The sequence below is a fragment of the Euprymna scolopes genome, chromosome 13 (assembly GCF_053919585.1).
Source record: "Euprymna scolopes isolate OS-2025 chromosome 13, ASM5391958v1, whole genome shotgun sequence".
Lineage (NCBI taxonomy): Eukaryota > Metazoa > Mollusca > Cephalopoda > Sepiida > Sepiolidae > Euprymna > Euprymna scolopes.
The window spans coordinates 103978561-103996364 of record NC_136494.1 but is presented as its reverse complement, the minus strand read 5'-3'; the positions used below and the strand labels follow the sequence as shown (position 1 = coordinate 103996364).

The following is a 17804-nucleotide window of genomic DNA, read 5'->3' as shown; positions in this document are numbered from 1 at the left end:
TTTCTGCTTCATTTTTGCGTGTTCAGGTATATTACTACTACTACTACTACTACTACTAATAACATTAAAAAGCAAATATTATTAACATGTAATGAAATATAAATACGAGTACACGCGTTAAGAAATAAATATTGAGATTTTGCGTTTGTTTGGTCTTTAAACCGTTAAATGTTTGAATTTTCATTCCATATCAACAGTGCTTACTATAAACAGGAGACTTTCTATTACTTAATGCATACATGCTCAACTGCCGTTTTCTGCTATATCGGACATTTAAACCTTACATTTCATCAACAGCTAAAGGAAAACGTACCAAGTATTACCACCGCCATCGTACGTAAAAAAAACTCCTGTATTTTCTGATGAAGATTCTGTTATGAATCGAAACATAAAATTTAATTTTAATAAATAAATATGTTTATTTATTGAAAGAGATTCTGTACTTGTTTGGTCTTTAAACAGTTAATTTTTTTGAATTTTGTGTGTGTGTATATATGCATATATATATGCATATATATATGCATATATATATATATATATATGCATATATATGTATGGTATTCTTATGTCTATGGTTCGAATCCGTCCTGCGAGTGTTTAACTTTTGCACTCTTTACTTTATTTTTATAAACGTTTTTAATATTAATAAATCACTAATCACCAAGGACAAACGACACTCGAGTATAGGGGTTTATGAAATAAATTGAATGATAATCAATGCTATCGGGAGGCCTGAAAACAATGAAAAGTGTATCTTTGTTATATGCTGATTATGTACATTCCATTATAAGATTCATTTGCATATTGCTTTGCAAAATACCATTCTATTTGTTTACTACGCTTCACAACTGTATTTTAATCCAACCATCATTTTGATTGTAATATAAAATATAGTCATGACAAGGAAATATTTCGAGGGCGAATGTTTCAGTTATATTCAAAAGTTCTGGCTAAAATCGATGGTGATGCTGCTTACGTTCGGTCTTATGAGACAATGGATACACCCTGTAAGAGTAGTTGAGCAAGTAATTGTAAGGTAAGGATTACGCAATCCCCAACTACACTTCTTAATCGGCACAAATTTAGTCCAGTGGTAGGGAGAAGTGTTAGACGATTGGAAACAATGCCGAGATAAGCAGAGCACATACAATGCCTAACATTCCTAAATGGTCACCATCAACGTTGCTTAACTTCGGTAATCTAACGGGAACCGGTGTGAACGTGATTATGCTGTATATTACGTTGTGCTAAAGTAGATTCAAATTAATCAGGCAAAGAGACAAACCAACGAAACAAAAAAGTTCAGATTAAAATAGATTGAATGTGACGAATATTCAATGATCGCACATTTAACTACAAAAACAAGTTTTTATGTCAATAGTTCCTCAATTCAATTATATAGTTTAAGCGTTTATATGGAGTAAAAATAATTAAATATTAGAAAGTGACTAGTATGATAACCTCGCAATAGTTCATTTGGTAGAGCGAAGGACTGGAGTTGTTCATATTTATACTGGTATTCTTAGGACGATGATTTTAATCCGTCACACGAAAGTTTCCCTTTTGATTTATTTTTATAATGTGTCTAAGTAAAATAATAATATTGTGTTCGTCAAAAATTTCGTTTTCTAAATTCTTTCTTCTGTCAGTTTATGGGGAACCAACGCATCAAGTTTAGAAATATAACCTAGTTTTTGTAATTCATTTTCTAAGTTCGATTTCGAAATCTTGAGAATGTCTGTGATTTGTCTGGTTGTTAAACGCAAATCTTGCTTAATAACGATTTTCACTTGATTACTTTTGATCATCTTTGGTTAGTCAGAGCAAGAAGCATCTCTCACTGAAAAAAAGTCCTTTTCAGAAATGAGCAAACACTTTCTGATACACACTGTTTTGTAACAGCATTTTTTCCGTACACATGGCATAACCATATTCAAATTTTTGTAGTTTTTTTCCCTTTTTCTGCAGTCAAGAAAGCATCAGATGTCGGTAGTTCCTTGCTTGTCTTCCGTTTCAAGGTTTGAAATTCAAGCGAAAATTTGAGGTTTGACTATGAAAAATGTTTGATGAGATGTGAAATTATGAGTTAGAATGGTGGGGGTCGAGATATAGATGAATAGCAGTGTTTAAAATATATTAAATAGTTTTTTAAGAGAAATGGGAATTAAAATGTAATCAGGTGCAAATTAATAAATTACAAGACCAATTAATTATAAATTATAGATGGTAAAAGTAAACTCGGGAACTAAATACATATACATACAGTATATCATGTAATGGGTTAGATAGGGAGGAACAACGTTTTACCATATAAAAATTACCAATTAAACAAAATTAAAGGTTCACATATCGTGCGACATGTAATGGATGAGATGGGGAGGAACAACGTTTTATCATTAAAAAATTATCAATTAAACAAATCGAAGGATTAAAAATGAACATAATAGAATCGTTCTATCTAGAGCGGTATTTAAACATCTTTACATATTAAATCTATTCATCTATAGTTTTATTACCACCCTTCTCCCCCTCTCTCTCTAACCTCAATCTTTATTAACATCTAAAAATGTGCCAGGCATTACCACCAGCATACCACGTAAAAGAAAGAAAAATAAAGAAAATATTTATTATTTTGATTTTATTGAAGGAGATGCTTTTATTTATCGAAAATTTGAATTTAATTTTAATAAATAAAAATATTTATTAAATTAAAAAAAAAATCTTACACTTGTCCGGTCTTTTAAACCGTTAAGTTTCGAATATACATTTATATGCGTATAAGATTGTGTGTGTGTGTGTGTGTGTGTGTGTGTGGCGTGCGTGTGTGCATGTGTGTGTGTATTAATCAGTAATTTATTGAAATAAAAAATATTGCAGTGTAAAATAAAAAAAAAATACTTCAATTACGTCACCTATTTTTTATTTGAAGTCAATTAACATATCCTATCAAAGTTCGAGCGTAGGACGACCTAGATTCACGTACATCCAGCAAATTGCACATGGCACTAACTGTGATCCTGAAGATCTGAAGCAACTGATGAGAGATAAGGAAAAAGAGAGAGAAAGATATATATATATATATATATATATATATATATATATATATATATATATATATATATATATATATATATATATATAGAGAGAGAGAGAGAGAGAGAGAGTCACATTGGTCCGAGTAACGAGCCCGGCCAGATACATAGATCAATGTTCGTTAAATGTCATCATGTCAAGGTTAGTTATACTAATGATTTTCCAATAATCCCATATAACAAACATTAGCATTGAAACATATTTTCGAAAACAAAATCGGTTGGCTTTAATTTTAAGGAAATGCCTAAATGTCATTCGACATTATTTCCAAAACTATTTATTATTCCACGAAACTATTATACCGAATCTTTTTCTTATTGAAAACAGTCAGTCAGTCAGTCAAAGCAATTTGAATTATACTCGCGAACCGATGAAAATATGTCAACAAGTTGTATTTCAAATACAATTTCATTTGAAAAAAAAAAAAAATATTTGCAAATTTGCAAAATAAATGGATACAAATCAGAATACAAATTATTATTCGCAAAATAAAAGTTAAAAAAAAAGAAAAGAAAAAACAACCCATAAAAATCAGACAATAAACTAATATGCTGGATTAGTTTGAATTGTCATCCTTTGTTTAATTATTGTTTGTTTTGTCCCCAAGTTCATAATCAGTATTTGATTGGTTTCTGCTTAAAAACATGTATCGTAACGAAGAATATTTTTACACCATATACGTTGATATTGTGATTAACGAAGTTATAAATCGCATTGCTCGACTTTTCGTGTTTTTATTTTGATAAATATGTAAAGAAAATGTAAAAATGTTAATAATCTATTATTGTTTAAAATTCATGGAATAAGAAATATGTTTCAGTGGGATTGAAAGAATATTGTCATTTGAGTGTACGTCATTTACGTGTACAACGTCATTTACGTGTACGTCATTTTCGTGTATAACGTCCTATAAATTATGTAGAAACAATACACAACTTAATCAGTCTATTCAATTAATTTTTGTTTTCTTTTTAATCAATACTGAATAAGATTCAATTTCAGTAAGAATCGGACTGTGTTATTTTCTTTTCTTTCTTTGAATACGTTTTTAACGTATTGCGTTTCTGAATTTTTGAGATAAGGTTTGATTATTTATTTTATTTGGATTCTTGGACTACTGTTCTCATCTTGAGTGTCATTTTCACAGCATTTCGGTCGATGTAACCTCGGACCTTTTTCAGGTGTATCTTGTGGAACTATGGCGGTTACCATAAATTTTAACGACGTTTGAAAAAAGGTCACCATTTCGGTCGGTCCCCTTCTTGGGGCACCTCCGACATTAGAGAGAGAACAAGAGTGCTGAAAAAGAACGGTTGTGGAAAAGAAAACATCGGTTATAATTAAGTGCGACAAGACTTTAGGATTGATGATGTTTTATAAAGGTTTCCAAGATATAAGGTACAAAGAGGATGGTACATTTCTGTGATAAAAGTCTTTACCCAGGGAAACTGGTCAGTCGCATGTTGACGCTTCTATCTTTCTCGCATGTCTGAGACAGATTTCTTCTTTGTATCTCCCTCCAGGACAGTCCTCTATTCCAACTGGCTGAAACCTCTGGTGACGTTGAGAGAAGAAAGGAAGGGAAAAGTAGAAAAGTAGGGAGAAAGAGAGAAATAAGGGAAGCATACCGTAGCATCATCATAGTAGTAGTTAACTACAGAACTTGTGAATCTGCACCGAATTTCGAACGGAACCCTTTATTTAATTAACGGGTGTTGCATGCTCATGTCCCGTCAGCCATAACTGGATAGAAGTCCTAAGTAATTCACATTTGTATTTTCAGTCACCCCACACTGAGAATTGAACCTTCAACCTTCAGAAGCGTGTCACTTTTACAACTGAAATTTTCCGAATATTCCAACCACTGCGCTACAGGCATGCTACTTCCGTGAATTAAATAAAGAATTCCGTTCGAAATTTCGTGCACATTCCCGAGTTCGATAGAAAGATTCACGTGTTCGACAAGATACACCTGAAGAAGTTCGGAGATTACATCGATCGAAACGTTGTGAAAATGACACTCAATATAAGAACAGTAGTCCGAAGATTTTAAATAATATAAACAATTGTTAAAGTTTTCCAAAACTTATTTTAGAAAGTCATAATTCATTATAAAAAGGTTTACTTTTCAAACATGCCTCGCTTGGCCATGGTATGTGACGTAATTTTATATAGAACATACCTTCTTATGAAGGCCAAGCTACAGTTAGATAAAGAGATAATCTAATGAAATGAAAAGTTCCGACTAAAATAGATTCCTAAAATAGACTGAACGTAATGAATGCTTATTGATCACGAAATTAATTAACAAGCACAATAGCAACGCAACATGTTTCGATGTCATAAGCTTTACAATAACATTATATAATTGAGTCCTATAAAAATAGAAACGCTAAATATATAAGGATTAGGAAGCATCTGTGCCAACGAGCTCGCGATAGCTCAGTTGGTAGAGCGGAGGACTGTAGTTGTCTATATCTAAACTGAAATCCTTAGGTCGATGGTTCGAATCCGTCTCGCGAGAGTTTCGTTTTTGCTTTATTTTTATGAGTGTTTTGTATTAACGAGTCACCACTGACCGAGACCAAAAGTCACTCTAGGGCAAAAGTTAATAGTATTGTCAATTGGATGATGATTGTTATCACGAGAGCCTTGAAAATGATACATGGCATGGACAAAATTTGGTTAATTAAGAAGAATACTCGACAAGTATTGATGTAAAAAGTAATGTTATATTCTGCAGGAGAACAGTCCCGTGGTAATGTTTTTTTTTCACGGATTGGAAGTTCTTAGAAAGAAACTCTGTCAATGGAAATTCTGTTTAGTTTTTAGGTACACATAAGCAAAACGAGAAATTCTTTGCAGAGGTGGTAATAAGACTAGTTCTCTCTGTGATTTTTTACACGAAGAAACCAGAGACTGAAACTCAGTCGAACTTAGAATAATAATTAAACATAAAAAATAATAGTATTAAGACGTGTATAAATACCAAGCCAGTTTTATGGGCGAATAGATAATTGTTTTGTTTTATCCGTTTAAATCGGCCCAATAATTTTGTTTCACACACACACACACACACACACACACACACACACACACACACACACACACACACACACACACACACACACACACACACACATATATATATTGTTATGTAATGGCAAAAAAAACAAAAACAAAAAAAAACTGTTATTTTCAAAAGAAAACTTCGGTACATTTTACAGTTTCGTTCATGATGGAGCAACCAATATTTGTATCTCAACAATGGATACTTCTCCCTGTGGACTCATCAGAGAAAAGGCAAGTTCTCAAAGAGAAACATATATATATATATATATATATATATATATATATATATATATATATATATATATATATGTTCAGAAAGTGTGAGAGAATATATATACATATTTTCCACAGCTGAACCAACGTCGCCAAGAGCCAAGAAAGCCAACAAACCGGAAGTCCAAGACTCGAGTTTCGCCCCCATTTGGGCTCATCAGTTTGAGCGCGGATATGTCTAACTGATAAGCCCAAATGAGGGCGAAACTCGAGTCTTGGCCTTCCGGTTTGTTGGCTTTCTTGGCTCTTGTGGGCTGCGACGTTGGTTCGGCTGTGGAAAATAAGTATATATATATATATATATACACACACATATGCATATATATATACACATATGCATATATATATATATATATATATATATATATATATATATATATATATGTGTGTGTGTGTGTGTGTGCGTGTGTATACGCGCGTGTGTGTAATGTATATTAATTATTTACTTAATAAAAATTGAATAATGTTTAATACTAAAAAGTAACTTTCTAAAATCCTACTTAAAAAAATTTAATTAAAAAAATTAAATCCACTAGAATGCATTCCTATTTCTTCGTAAATAAGTTAGCATTTTTAATATTTTGTTAACAGTAAAAGAATAGAATGGATTATCCGTGTTCCTTGAAAATTTGAAAAGAATTCGAACGACTTTAAACTGTTGAATAGAAAGTCATTTATTGCTTTAAAACTCTTAGTAATCCTCATATATTAAAGGTTTGAACACTGGGGAAGCCATTTACACCCAAAACCAATAATTTTTGATAAATAGAGATTAAAAACATTACCTTAAGGAGCTTGGTTATAGTTTTATAACAATTCGAGTCAATAATTGATTTAACGACCAAACGACATCGTAATAATTATATTCAGATTTCAAAGTCCCGTTTAAGAATAATTATAAAAGAATAAACAACGTGCTTAAATAAAAGTCAAACAAAAATAAAAGTAAAAATATTCCCGGGCAACGCCGAGGAGGTGCATCTAGTTTCAAATGAATGATCAATCAACTTATGACAGCTGTTATACAAATTCAAGGCCAGTCAGTCATAAGTTATGCACTTATTCGCTTCTGTTAACATTTTTGAGTACTTATCCAGAACTTGATCTAAGGTCCCGTTAGCATTTTCCGTCAGTTTTCAGTAAGCTGTCGGAAAAGCAGCCGGAAAAAGCCGACGCAATTAGCTAATCGGCAACCAGCTATCAGCAGACGACCAAATTGTTTTGATTAATAGAAAAAAAAAAAAAAATTAAAAACACTTTTCTGATATTTTTCTCGACAAAAATTTTTTTTCGATCATAGCTATGTCCATGTAAAATTTGTTTTCGTCGTTACAAAAATAAGATACTTATTTTATTGAAACTTTCTTGACAAAAAAAAAATAATTAAATAAATAAAAATAAATAAAATAAGGTACTTCTTAGATACTTTCTATTTATAACATTTGATTTGCGTTCATAGTTGTTTCCATATTTTCGTCTAAAAAGCTTAGTTCTTTGAACAATTAATATACTTTTATTGAGAAAAAGAAGAACAGTAATCCTTATCTTCTTGTGTAAATGTTTTGTTTTCAACGTTTTGAATTTAACATACCGCAGTGTTCGCGTATGTATACGAAACAGATTGCCAGCAGTTAAGCCAGGATTTCCATCGGCCACTTGGAATAACTAGTGCATAGTCGTTTGGAAAAAAAATTAAGTTAATGATAGAATAGATTTGATCTTTTTAAAAGCATAACGCACGGACTAACCAAGGAAGAATATTATGTAGATTAACTATCTGACTACAATACAGCAAAATTTCAAAGTGAATGTGACCAGAATGTTTGACGTGTGCCATCTCTAAAAAGGATCACGTCTGTACTTCAGGCAGTCTATCAAGCTTTTCGGTATGTACAGGTTTCGGATAGTGTTTTGAACGTTAAATGCGCAGATTCAATGGGTATGTCTTAAAAATACCCGTTCTTGTTTTCTTATGCCTCACCTAATGCACCCTCGCTCCCATAATTATGTATATAGGGGGTGGAGTGTATGCTTTAAAGTATATCCTGAATGTTGAATTCTTCCATCTTTTCGGGTCTCAATTTGTTTTTGAAATTCATGTTTATCTGACGTTTCTTTTAATGCACCCCATCGATTGTTTTTCTTTTGTTTAAGCTCTGCTTTGTGTCCTCTACGTGCGTTACATAACAAATGGGAATTTTATCGTATACTCGTTGTTGAATACCTATTACGCTTTTACTCTTTGTTGGAAGATAGTGCTGGTTCATAGCTTAACGGACAATTAATGACCACAATCGACACGATATTAGGTCAATCACACGCAATTGCACAAAGAAGCAGAAAGTGAGAGAAGAAATTAGAGAGAGAGAGAGAGATAGAGATAGAGAGAGAGAGAGAAAGAGAGAGAGAGAGAGAGAGGGAGGGGGAGACATATCAGGTTGATAAAAAAATTCTTGCGGGTTTAACTTTTAAATTCAGATGAATGTATATCAACTCAAATTAAAATTTATCGATCGAAATCAGAATAAACACACTTTTGCCAACGCAAAACAAATGCTTGGAAAAATGGTAGTCGGTAGGCGAAAGGTCGAGAGAGTATGGTGGATGAGGTAGAGTTTCGTAGCCCAATTCGTTCAACTTCTGCAGGGTTGGTTTAGAAATGTATGATCGGGCATTGTTGTGGAGGAGAATTGAGCATTTTCTGTTGACTAATGCTGGGTATTGTTGTCGAAGTTTCTGATGCATTTCATCCAATTGCTGATAGTATTTATCCGCAGTAATGATTCCGCCTGCATTAAAAAATTGTAATGTATGAGACGAGTCGTAGACCACCAAACAGTCAGCACAACCTTCTTTTGTTGGATCTTTGGCTTTGGGAAATGTCGTGGAAATTCGTCGGCGTCTAACCACTGAGCATCACAAGTCACAACCATGTCGAAAAACGAATTCTTCTTGTTGCGTAAAAGAAGTGAAGATGACACTTCATAACGGCGTTTCTTTCGGTTGTCGTTCTATTCGTGAGGCACCCATTTATCAATTTTTTTTGTCTTTCCAATCTCTCTCAAGTGGCTAGAAATCGTCGTATACGTTATGTCTAATTCAGAGGTAACTTCTCGAACGTTTATGCGTGAATTGCCTTCGGTTAAGACTCTTAATTGATCGTTGAACTACGCTCACCATCTTCGACTCTCGTCGCCGCCATAAAATTTCTCAAACCACCATTGTGCTGTGTGTTCACTTGTGGTTTCTGGGCCAAACATTTCGTTGATATCGCGAGCTGTTTCAGCAGCATTTCAGCCTAGCTTGAACTGAAATAAGGAGTTTGCTTTTTTCCATCTTGCATTCAACGTTCTGAAAAGAAGACATGATGTCCTAAAACGGTTGCAAGTTAAATGATATTAAAGTAAAGGTATCATAACGAAAGCTTACAAATTTGTTTAAGCGTTGTCTTAAGGAGAATTGCTTCCAACACTCTGGAAAACCTCATCAGTATGCCCCTTATTTAAAAATTCAGGCGATCGCTCATCTCCCTCTCAATACAGACCAATCAGTCTCCTGTGCGCTATGAGTAAGTTGATGGAATCTATGTTAAATAGAGAAGTAGTCAACCATCTCAGCAAAAATAACCTCCTCAGTGACATGCAATATGGTTTCCATTCTGCTAGATCTACAGCAGATGTGCTAACAGTTATATGTGCTAACAGTTATATCTCATAGGATTAGCGTCGGAGGCTTCCTTTCTAGGGCCATTGCCCTTGACATATCAAAGGCCTTTGATAGTGTATGGCATAAGGGTCTACTCCACAAAATCTCCAGCTACGGCATAGCTCGAAATGTTTTTCAATTATTAAATCATATCTCTGATAGGTTTATAAGAGTAGTGGTTGATGATCAGAAATCAGAAGCTCACAGTATTAATGCTGGAGTCCTTAAAGAGTCATTCCTGGTTCCAATTCTCTTCCTGACCTACATAAATGATCTCCTAAATCACATCCTAAGATCATTCATAGACATTTATGCTGACGACAATAACATCTATGGCAACCCTTGAAAAGACATAAACGACCAAGTTCTTTTTGATTATTTTTTCTTCTGACCTTGATCACGTGGTGCAATGGGGAAAGAGGTGGCTGGTTACTTTTAATGCATCTAAAACCAAGCTTCGATCTTTCCATCATCAACGCTCTGATCCCCGTCTGGCATCAATCGAAATGAATGGCTCTCATCTTGGGGAGGCTCCATGTTTTGACACGCTTCTAGGTGTGATCTTTATTCCTGATCTCAGATTGAACACCTACGTCAAATCCGTTGCCAAGGTCGCTGGAAAAATGGTGGAGTCGTTCTACCGCTTCAGTACATGCTGATGAAATTCTCTATCTGTATAAAAGCCAAGTACGTCCAAGGATGGAGTATTGTTGCCGCATCTGGGAAGGAGCTGCTAGAAGCACTTATCCTGCCTTGACAGAGTTCAAAATAGACTTCGTAGCCTTGTGAGGGATGTCCTTTTCTCTTCCCTGCAACCTCTTTCCCACAGAAGAAATGTTGCAAACCTGTCTTTGCTTTATCGTTAGTTCCACAGAAAGTGCTCGTCTGAGCTCCAATCTATGATCCCCCTGGCCTGACTTTCGCAAGAAACACTCGTCTAGCTAAAACCACTATCAATAATTTCCCACACACTTTATCTGTGCCTAAACCTAAACGTAGAGTCCATGAACAGCATTTCTTTCTTAGAACTGCACGACTGTGGAACTCTGTTCTGTTTCCCTATGTTCCAACTGGCTACAATATGGTTGTCTTCAAGTCCAATGTGAACAAATTCTTGATGAGCCATCCTCTTATGTAATCCAATTTACCAAGTGTCCACTACTAACGATTACTACGGCATGTTTCCCTTGACTACAGTACACTCATTAACCCTTATCCTCGAATGGCTTCCGGGCCTTAATAAGTGGTGACTCCTCTGCAAAAAAAAAAAACAAACAAAAAAACAAAACAAAAAAAAACAAATACAAATTTGTTTGAAACTACATCATTTGAAATCAAATTCCGCAAGAACTTTCTGGTCAACCAAATAGAAAGATAGACGGATTTCCCCGCCTCGCTTCTATAGTATGTTTAACTTTACTGCGATATCAGCTCACCTTTTTATAGTAATTTTAATCATCTGCACATGATCTAACGTGGTCAAAATCACCCACGTATTTCCTTTCTATCATTACTCAACTCTTCTTTTTTTGTGCAATAGAGATTCGTTTTACTTCGTCAAACGACACTCAGTATTCGACCCTTCCCAATCTTGCGCAATGCTATTCAACCATGTTGTCTCTATTTGTAACTTGAGAGCAATTATTTGCTGTGGATTCAATTTGTAATAAATATCGTCTAACACAACAATAAAACATCTTTTCATGAAATAAGTCTGTAGTGATTTAAACATTTCTAAGAAAAGAAGATGAAGTAAACACACGATTGTTTGTTAAATGGGAAAATCATACCTCAATGAAACCGATTTCACGCGTGAGTTCCGACTGACAAGCACATGTATGAAACTCTTTTACAACCAATCAGAGGGGTTTGCGTATTTCAAATAAACACGGTCAAAACCTGTTCCTGGAACAATTTAAAATTTAATAAAAGGCGTTTCTCTAGTTTCATTAAAAGTTTTGTTATAAAGTAAAGGATGTATAAGAAATACGAAACTTTGAATGGGAAAACAGATTATGTCTTAACATAGCAAGAAGCTATTGGTTTAATGTAGGTAAGCTGGATTAGGGAGGAGTACTTTTCTTTGTGTATTAGCTGCCCTGATTCGGCGTTGCACGAGATAATAATAAAAAAAGTATATTTGTATATTTCAAGAAAAAAATAAAATGATTAAAAAAACAAAGAAAAGCAGCAACAACAACAACAACAACAACAACAACAACAACAACAACAACAACAACAACAACAACAACAACAACAACAACAACAACAACAACAACAACAACAACAACAACAACAACAACAACAACAACAACAACAACAACAACAACAACAACAACAACAACAACAACAACAACAACAACAACAACAACAACAACAACAACAACAACAACAACAACAACAACAACAACAACAACAACAACAACAACAACAACAACAACAACAACAACAACAACAACAACAAAAGAATAAAATAAGTGTACTTCCGCGTATTACTTCTTAGCACTTATATAATTACAGCCTATGTTCTTTTGTGTAAGTTTATCCGTACATGCGGAGTGATTAATACATTATTCGTAGAAGTCACGTTTGCACGACAGTTTTACTTGATTTCCCCGCAGCTTTGGCAGTCAGTGGTTTTGCGTCAATGTGATGGGACAGGTTTGCTCCTGTTTTGTCCTAAAGCCAAGACCTGGCAAGCGCGAAACTAGTGACCGAAACTCTACACAACGTGTTTTTATATTTTTTGTCGACGTAATTTTTTGGCTAAACGTGTTTTTATATTTTTGCCTACGTAATTTTTTCAGGCCTCTACCTATTTCTTGATTAAACTGTATGAATACAATTGTTTTAACTTGTAATGGAGGAGTTTGTCCTTATAATTCAGCTTATGATAACTCATTTTCTTCCTACTAAGTGAAGCCTACAGAATGAATATCTACTCAACCTCCCTTTCTTATTACAATCGGTTGAGAAGTGACGGTGTTCTAGTGGTGAACAGCAGGGACTGACGGTCTGAGCGTTCTCAGTTCGAATCTAGTTCGTTCCACGAATTCAATTTTACTTAGAATGTTAGTAGCTTTCACGTGGTCCCCCCTCCCAATGTATTTCTAGGAAGAATTGTGATTTAAAAAAATATCGGGGAAACAATGCCAACAATAGACTCTTTGGATTCATATGATGATGATTACAATCGGCTATCCTTAACCAATGATGACATTCTCTACCGTAAGACGTAATAAGACAAATGCAAAAAAAAAAAAACAAAAACAAACAAACAAACAAACACCCCCCCAAAAAAAAACGAAAATCTATTTTCGATTAAAACGAATGTCGGTGAGTCTGTTTGTATCTATTGTTTCATCTTCTCCCCCTTTTCTCTCTTTCTTCTTATAGTTTCAGATCGCTTAACCTTCTGTTCTATTTATTTCCCTCGCTCTTTCCGTTATTTTTCTATCTTAAAATAAATAAAAATAAACGAGAAAGAAGAAAGATGTATCTGGTGTTCTATTGTATCGATTATAAACTCAAAATCTGCATCACATCTATTTGTTTGCGCGTCTCCAAAATCAACAGAGATTAGGCCAAGCCTGTAATGATCCGGTCCCTGTTGATTTTGCGGTAGGAGTTTAGTTCTGTGCAGTTCTAGAAGGTCCATCCTCACAAGCCTTGCCTTATCTCTGAGAAGTTGTTAATGCGTTGCTAATCGCGTGGGGCGCCCTTACCGGGGAATGCAGACAGGGATGCCAGGCACTTTTTGAAGGTCGGAGTGCTCTTCCTCTGAGGCACTGACTTCTCAATTCTACTTTCCGAGCCCGGTGTCTAAGTTCTTGCAGAGAGAGAGAGAGAGAGAGAGAGAGAGAGAGAGAGAGAGAGAGAGAGAGAGAGAGAGAGAGAGAGAGAGAGAACAAAAAACATGTATCTATTTGTGTGTTTGTTCTCGATAGACCCGCAGCTACTGAGTGAATTTAAACCAAACTTAGCATAAAAATCGACTACGCGAAATATAATAGGTTTAAGTTTCCGATTTGAACCGAGTAGAAACCCGAAGCAATTCGCAACTGTATTTTGACTATCGCCTGCACTGAAGATTGAACCGTCAACTTCCAGAAGAGTGTCGCTTACAACGGAATTTTACTTAGTACTTTATCCTATACGCCAAGGACTCGTGGCATAACGGATAAAATTACACTGATCGAAAAGTTCTGAGAACAACACTCAAGCTGAGAACTGTAGTCCGAAAATCCGAATAATGCGTATCACAGGTTTATAAAATTAACCATGGCCACCTTGGAAGATCCTGAACAGTATAACAAATATATATCAAAATATTACTCAAAGTCACGATCGATTTGAAAAATTAATATTTATAGAATCACAGAAATAACTCTAACATTTATATCGAATTAGTTTTGTTTTAATAATGTATGATCTTAAAAGTTGATTTTCTCGTCTCACATAAATATATTCAATAAAAAGAAAATCTCGCGAGACGGATTCGAACCATCGACCTAAGGATTTCAGCCTGACACTAACAACTACAGTCCTCCGCTCTACCAACTGAGCTATCGCGAGTTCAGTAACTCGCTAGCCACTCACTCTTTATGTACTTAGTTTTAATCTTGCACTTTGCATAAAGTATACAATTTCTTGAGTACGATATAACCATTTACAATAGTTAAACTAATGACATAAAAACCTGTTTCTATTCTTTTACTGTTTGATTAAATATGGATCAAGTAGGATACATTACAGCCAATCTATGTTAGAAATCTATTTATAAGTCGTCGCGTCGGCGCCATTGTCAAAACAGGCTGTTGTTGTTGTTGTTGTTGTTGCTGCTGTTGTTGTTGTTGTTGTTGAACTTGAATTTAATTGCACTTTACTAATTCGGTTTGGGAGGGGGGTACAAACTTTCCATCCTTAGATTAAAATGCTCTCCTCTTTGACAGATATCTCGATATTGAACTGATGCTGCGGGTCGGTGGAAAAAGATAAGTTTGAATGATCCCAGATCTTCTGTTTCTGTCCCCATCTGCTTGTCTGTCTTTACCTCTCATTCTCATACCCCCTCTCTCTTCCTCTCCCCCTCTCTCTCTATATATATGTGTGTGTGTGTGTGAGCGTGTGTGTGTGAGCGTGTGTGTGGGAGCGTGTGTGAGCGTGTGAGCGTGTGTGTACATATATATATATAAACATATATATACATACATATATATGTATTTATACATATATATGTATTTATACACATACATGTATATTTAACCGTAGTTAATAGAAAAAAGAGCATGATGAAAAAAAAAAAACAATACAACCACCAATGTTACCAAAGGCAAGATAAGTTACTCTTCTAACTACTTGGATAAGTTATTTTTGTGTTTTAATTTATTTCGAAACGTTTTTAGTTCAATACACAGCTCGTATGAACTCTGTTAAGTTAGAACGAGAAAAACCTGGCTAACATTATACGATCACGTTTGGTCTTGATAATCTCTCAAAATTCGAAAATTACTTGTAATAACAATATGCAGTTCAGTTCAACATTACATTTTCACACGATTATGACAGTTGTCAGCTGTGATTCTGTTTATAGAAAAGCTTCGGAAATAAAGTTGAAACTGTGTAGCTCTTGCAAAAGCGAAACAACCTGTAACAAGGATTGAACTATTAAGAGCGTTTAAAAATGATTGAAAACACAGACAAATGATCCAGACAGATTAAAAAATAACTTTTATTGCCTTTGGTAACATTTTATTGTTGTATATTTGTTGCTTCATCACTTGTTTGTTCTGTTAGCTACAATTCAAAATGCTCGACACACACACACACACACACACATATGCAGTTATATATATATATATATATATATATATATATATATATATATATATATATATATATATATATCTGTGTGTGTGTGTGTGTGTGTGTGTGTGTGTGTCCCTTGGAGATTCTAAAAATGAATAAAAAAAGAATCGTTTCTCTTGTCACAGCAGAAGTCATATTCTATAGACACACACACACACACACACACACACACACACATATATATGTATTTATACACATAGATTAATGTATGTATGTATGTATCCTTTTAGGATTCTAAATTTGAATACAAATGAACCGAAAATATCCTACACACATATGAGTGTGTGTGCATGTGCGAGTGTGTGTACACTACACTTCTGCTATGAAAAGAGAAACGATTCTTTTTATTCACTTGTAGAATATCTAAAAAACACACGCACGCGTACATGCACATATTTACACACACACACACACACACACACACACACACACACACACACACACACACACGCACACACACACGTATGTATGTATGTATGTATGTATGTGTGTTATGGCAATTCTTAAATTGAATAAAGAAAAGAATCATTTTTCTTCTCATGGCAGAAGTGATATTGTATAATAAACTGAATCTGAAAAAAAAAAAAAAAAAATACGGGGCAGTGACTGGGCCACTTGGGCGAGCAGATTACATGTTAGGATAATAAGAGGGTATTTTCAAAAAATAAAAAACAAAAACAAAAAAAAAAAAATGAAAAATAAAAACATAGTCAGGTAGGTTAATTTGCTTTAGACGTAAGAGTTTCCAATTATTGAATGTTTCTTCGATTCACACATAATCACATGTTGTCGTTATCTAAGTGCTGATTTACTCTGTTCAAAGTAGCTGCGGCACTGAATAATGTTGTCATTATTACGGATCGACTCTCAATGGAACAAAATCTCAAAACAGCAGTATTTTTAACTAACCATGGAAGCGGAAATATTACTTTTCCAAATCTCGCGCGTACTATAAAAACCCAACCATACACGTTAATTTTTCTTAACGTTTCGTTTGGCGTAGGGTTTCCTAACCTTTTTCGACAAACGTCTCCTAGGATAGTCGGATACATTCTATCGCCCTCTCCCTACACGCATCCTTACATAATAACCTTAGTAGTAGTAGTAGTAGTAGTAGTAGTAGTAGTTGTAGTACATAATTAAAATGGAAAAATAATAATTGAATATTCATATAGCTTTGTCAACATTACGGGGCGTGATTCTTGAATTAACTTTTCCAATCAAAAATGTGTGATGCATTCAACTTCTACATGAATTGTGATTCTCAAAGAAAATGAGATGAAAAAACCTAGTTATGTTACTAAAAATTCTCAATCTTACTCCCCCCCCCCAAGAATCTTAAGGATCCCTTTATACGATAAATTTGGCCTCCGCTCACCTAAAGTCTCGTAACGTCCCCGTCTCCTGGTGGGCGGCACGGCTCCCTTGAGAAACTCTTGTTTAAAGGCAACATATCTGCGTTCGTCACACTCCAGCATAGATTATTTAGGTGGAGGTGTAAGTAATAGCACGCTCAAGACGAGAAACAATCACGACCTATTATACAACCACCGAAACACAGAGACGGCGTTACACGAACGCACAAGTTCAAAGATACATACACTTTCGCGCTTAAAATACACGTTGCTAAACCAACGAATCTATACGTAAGCCCGTGGGCATTCCCTCACAAACAAGATAAATGCACGCTAATATGCGCACGTATATATTTGTGACTATCCACACTATGAATGGTTGAAAAAAAAAACAAAAAAAAAACTCTTATTTTAACTTTTGTCCAATCCAGAGCCAAT

At 34.6% G+C, this 17804-nt stretch overlaps 2 non-coding genes across 2 annotated transcripts; one reads left to right on the top strand and one right to left on the bottom strand.

The window, feature by feature from the left end:
- The first annotated feature begins 5524 nt into the window (after window positions 1-5524).
- On the top strand, window positions 5525-5617 carry Trnay-gua (transfer RNA tyrosine (anticodon GUA)). Its single transcript has 2 exons — window positions 5525-5561; window positions 5582-5617. It is a non-coding gene; the product is annotated as a tRNA-Tyr (tRNA).
- Window positions 5618-14626: 9009 nt separating this feature from the next.
- Trnay-gua (transfer RNA tyrosine (anticodon GUA)) lies at window positions 14627-14718 on the bottom strand. The gene is given in 2 exon segments: window positions 14627-14662; window positions 14682-14718. It is a non-coding gene; the product is annotated as a tRNA-Tyr (tRNA).
- Between the last annotated feature and the right edge of the window lie 3086 nt (window positions 14719-17804).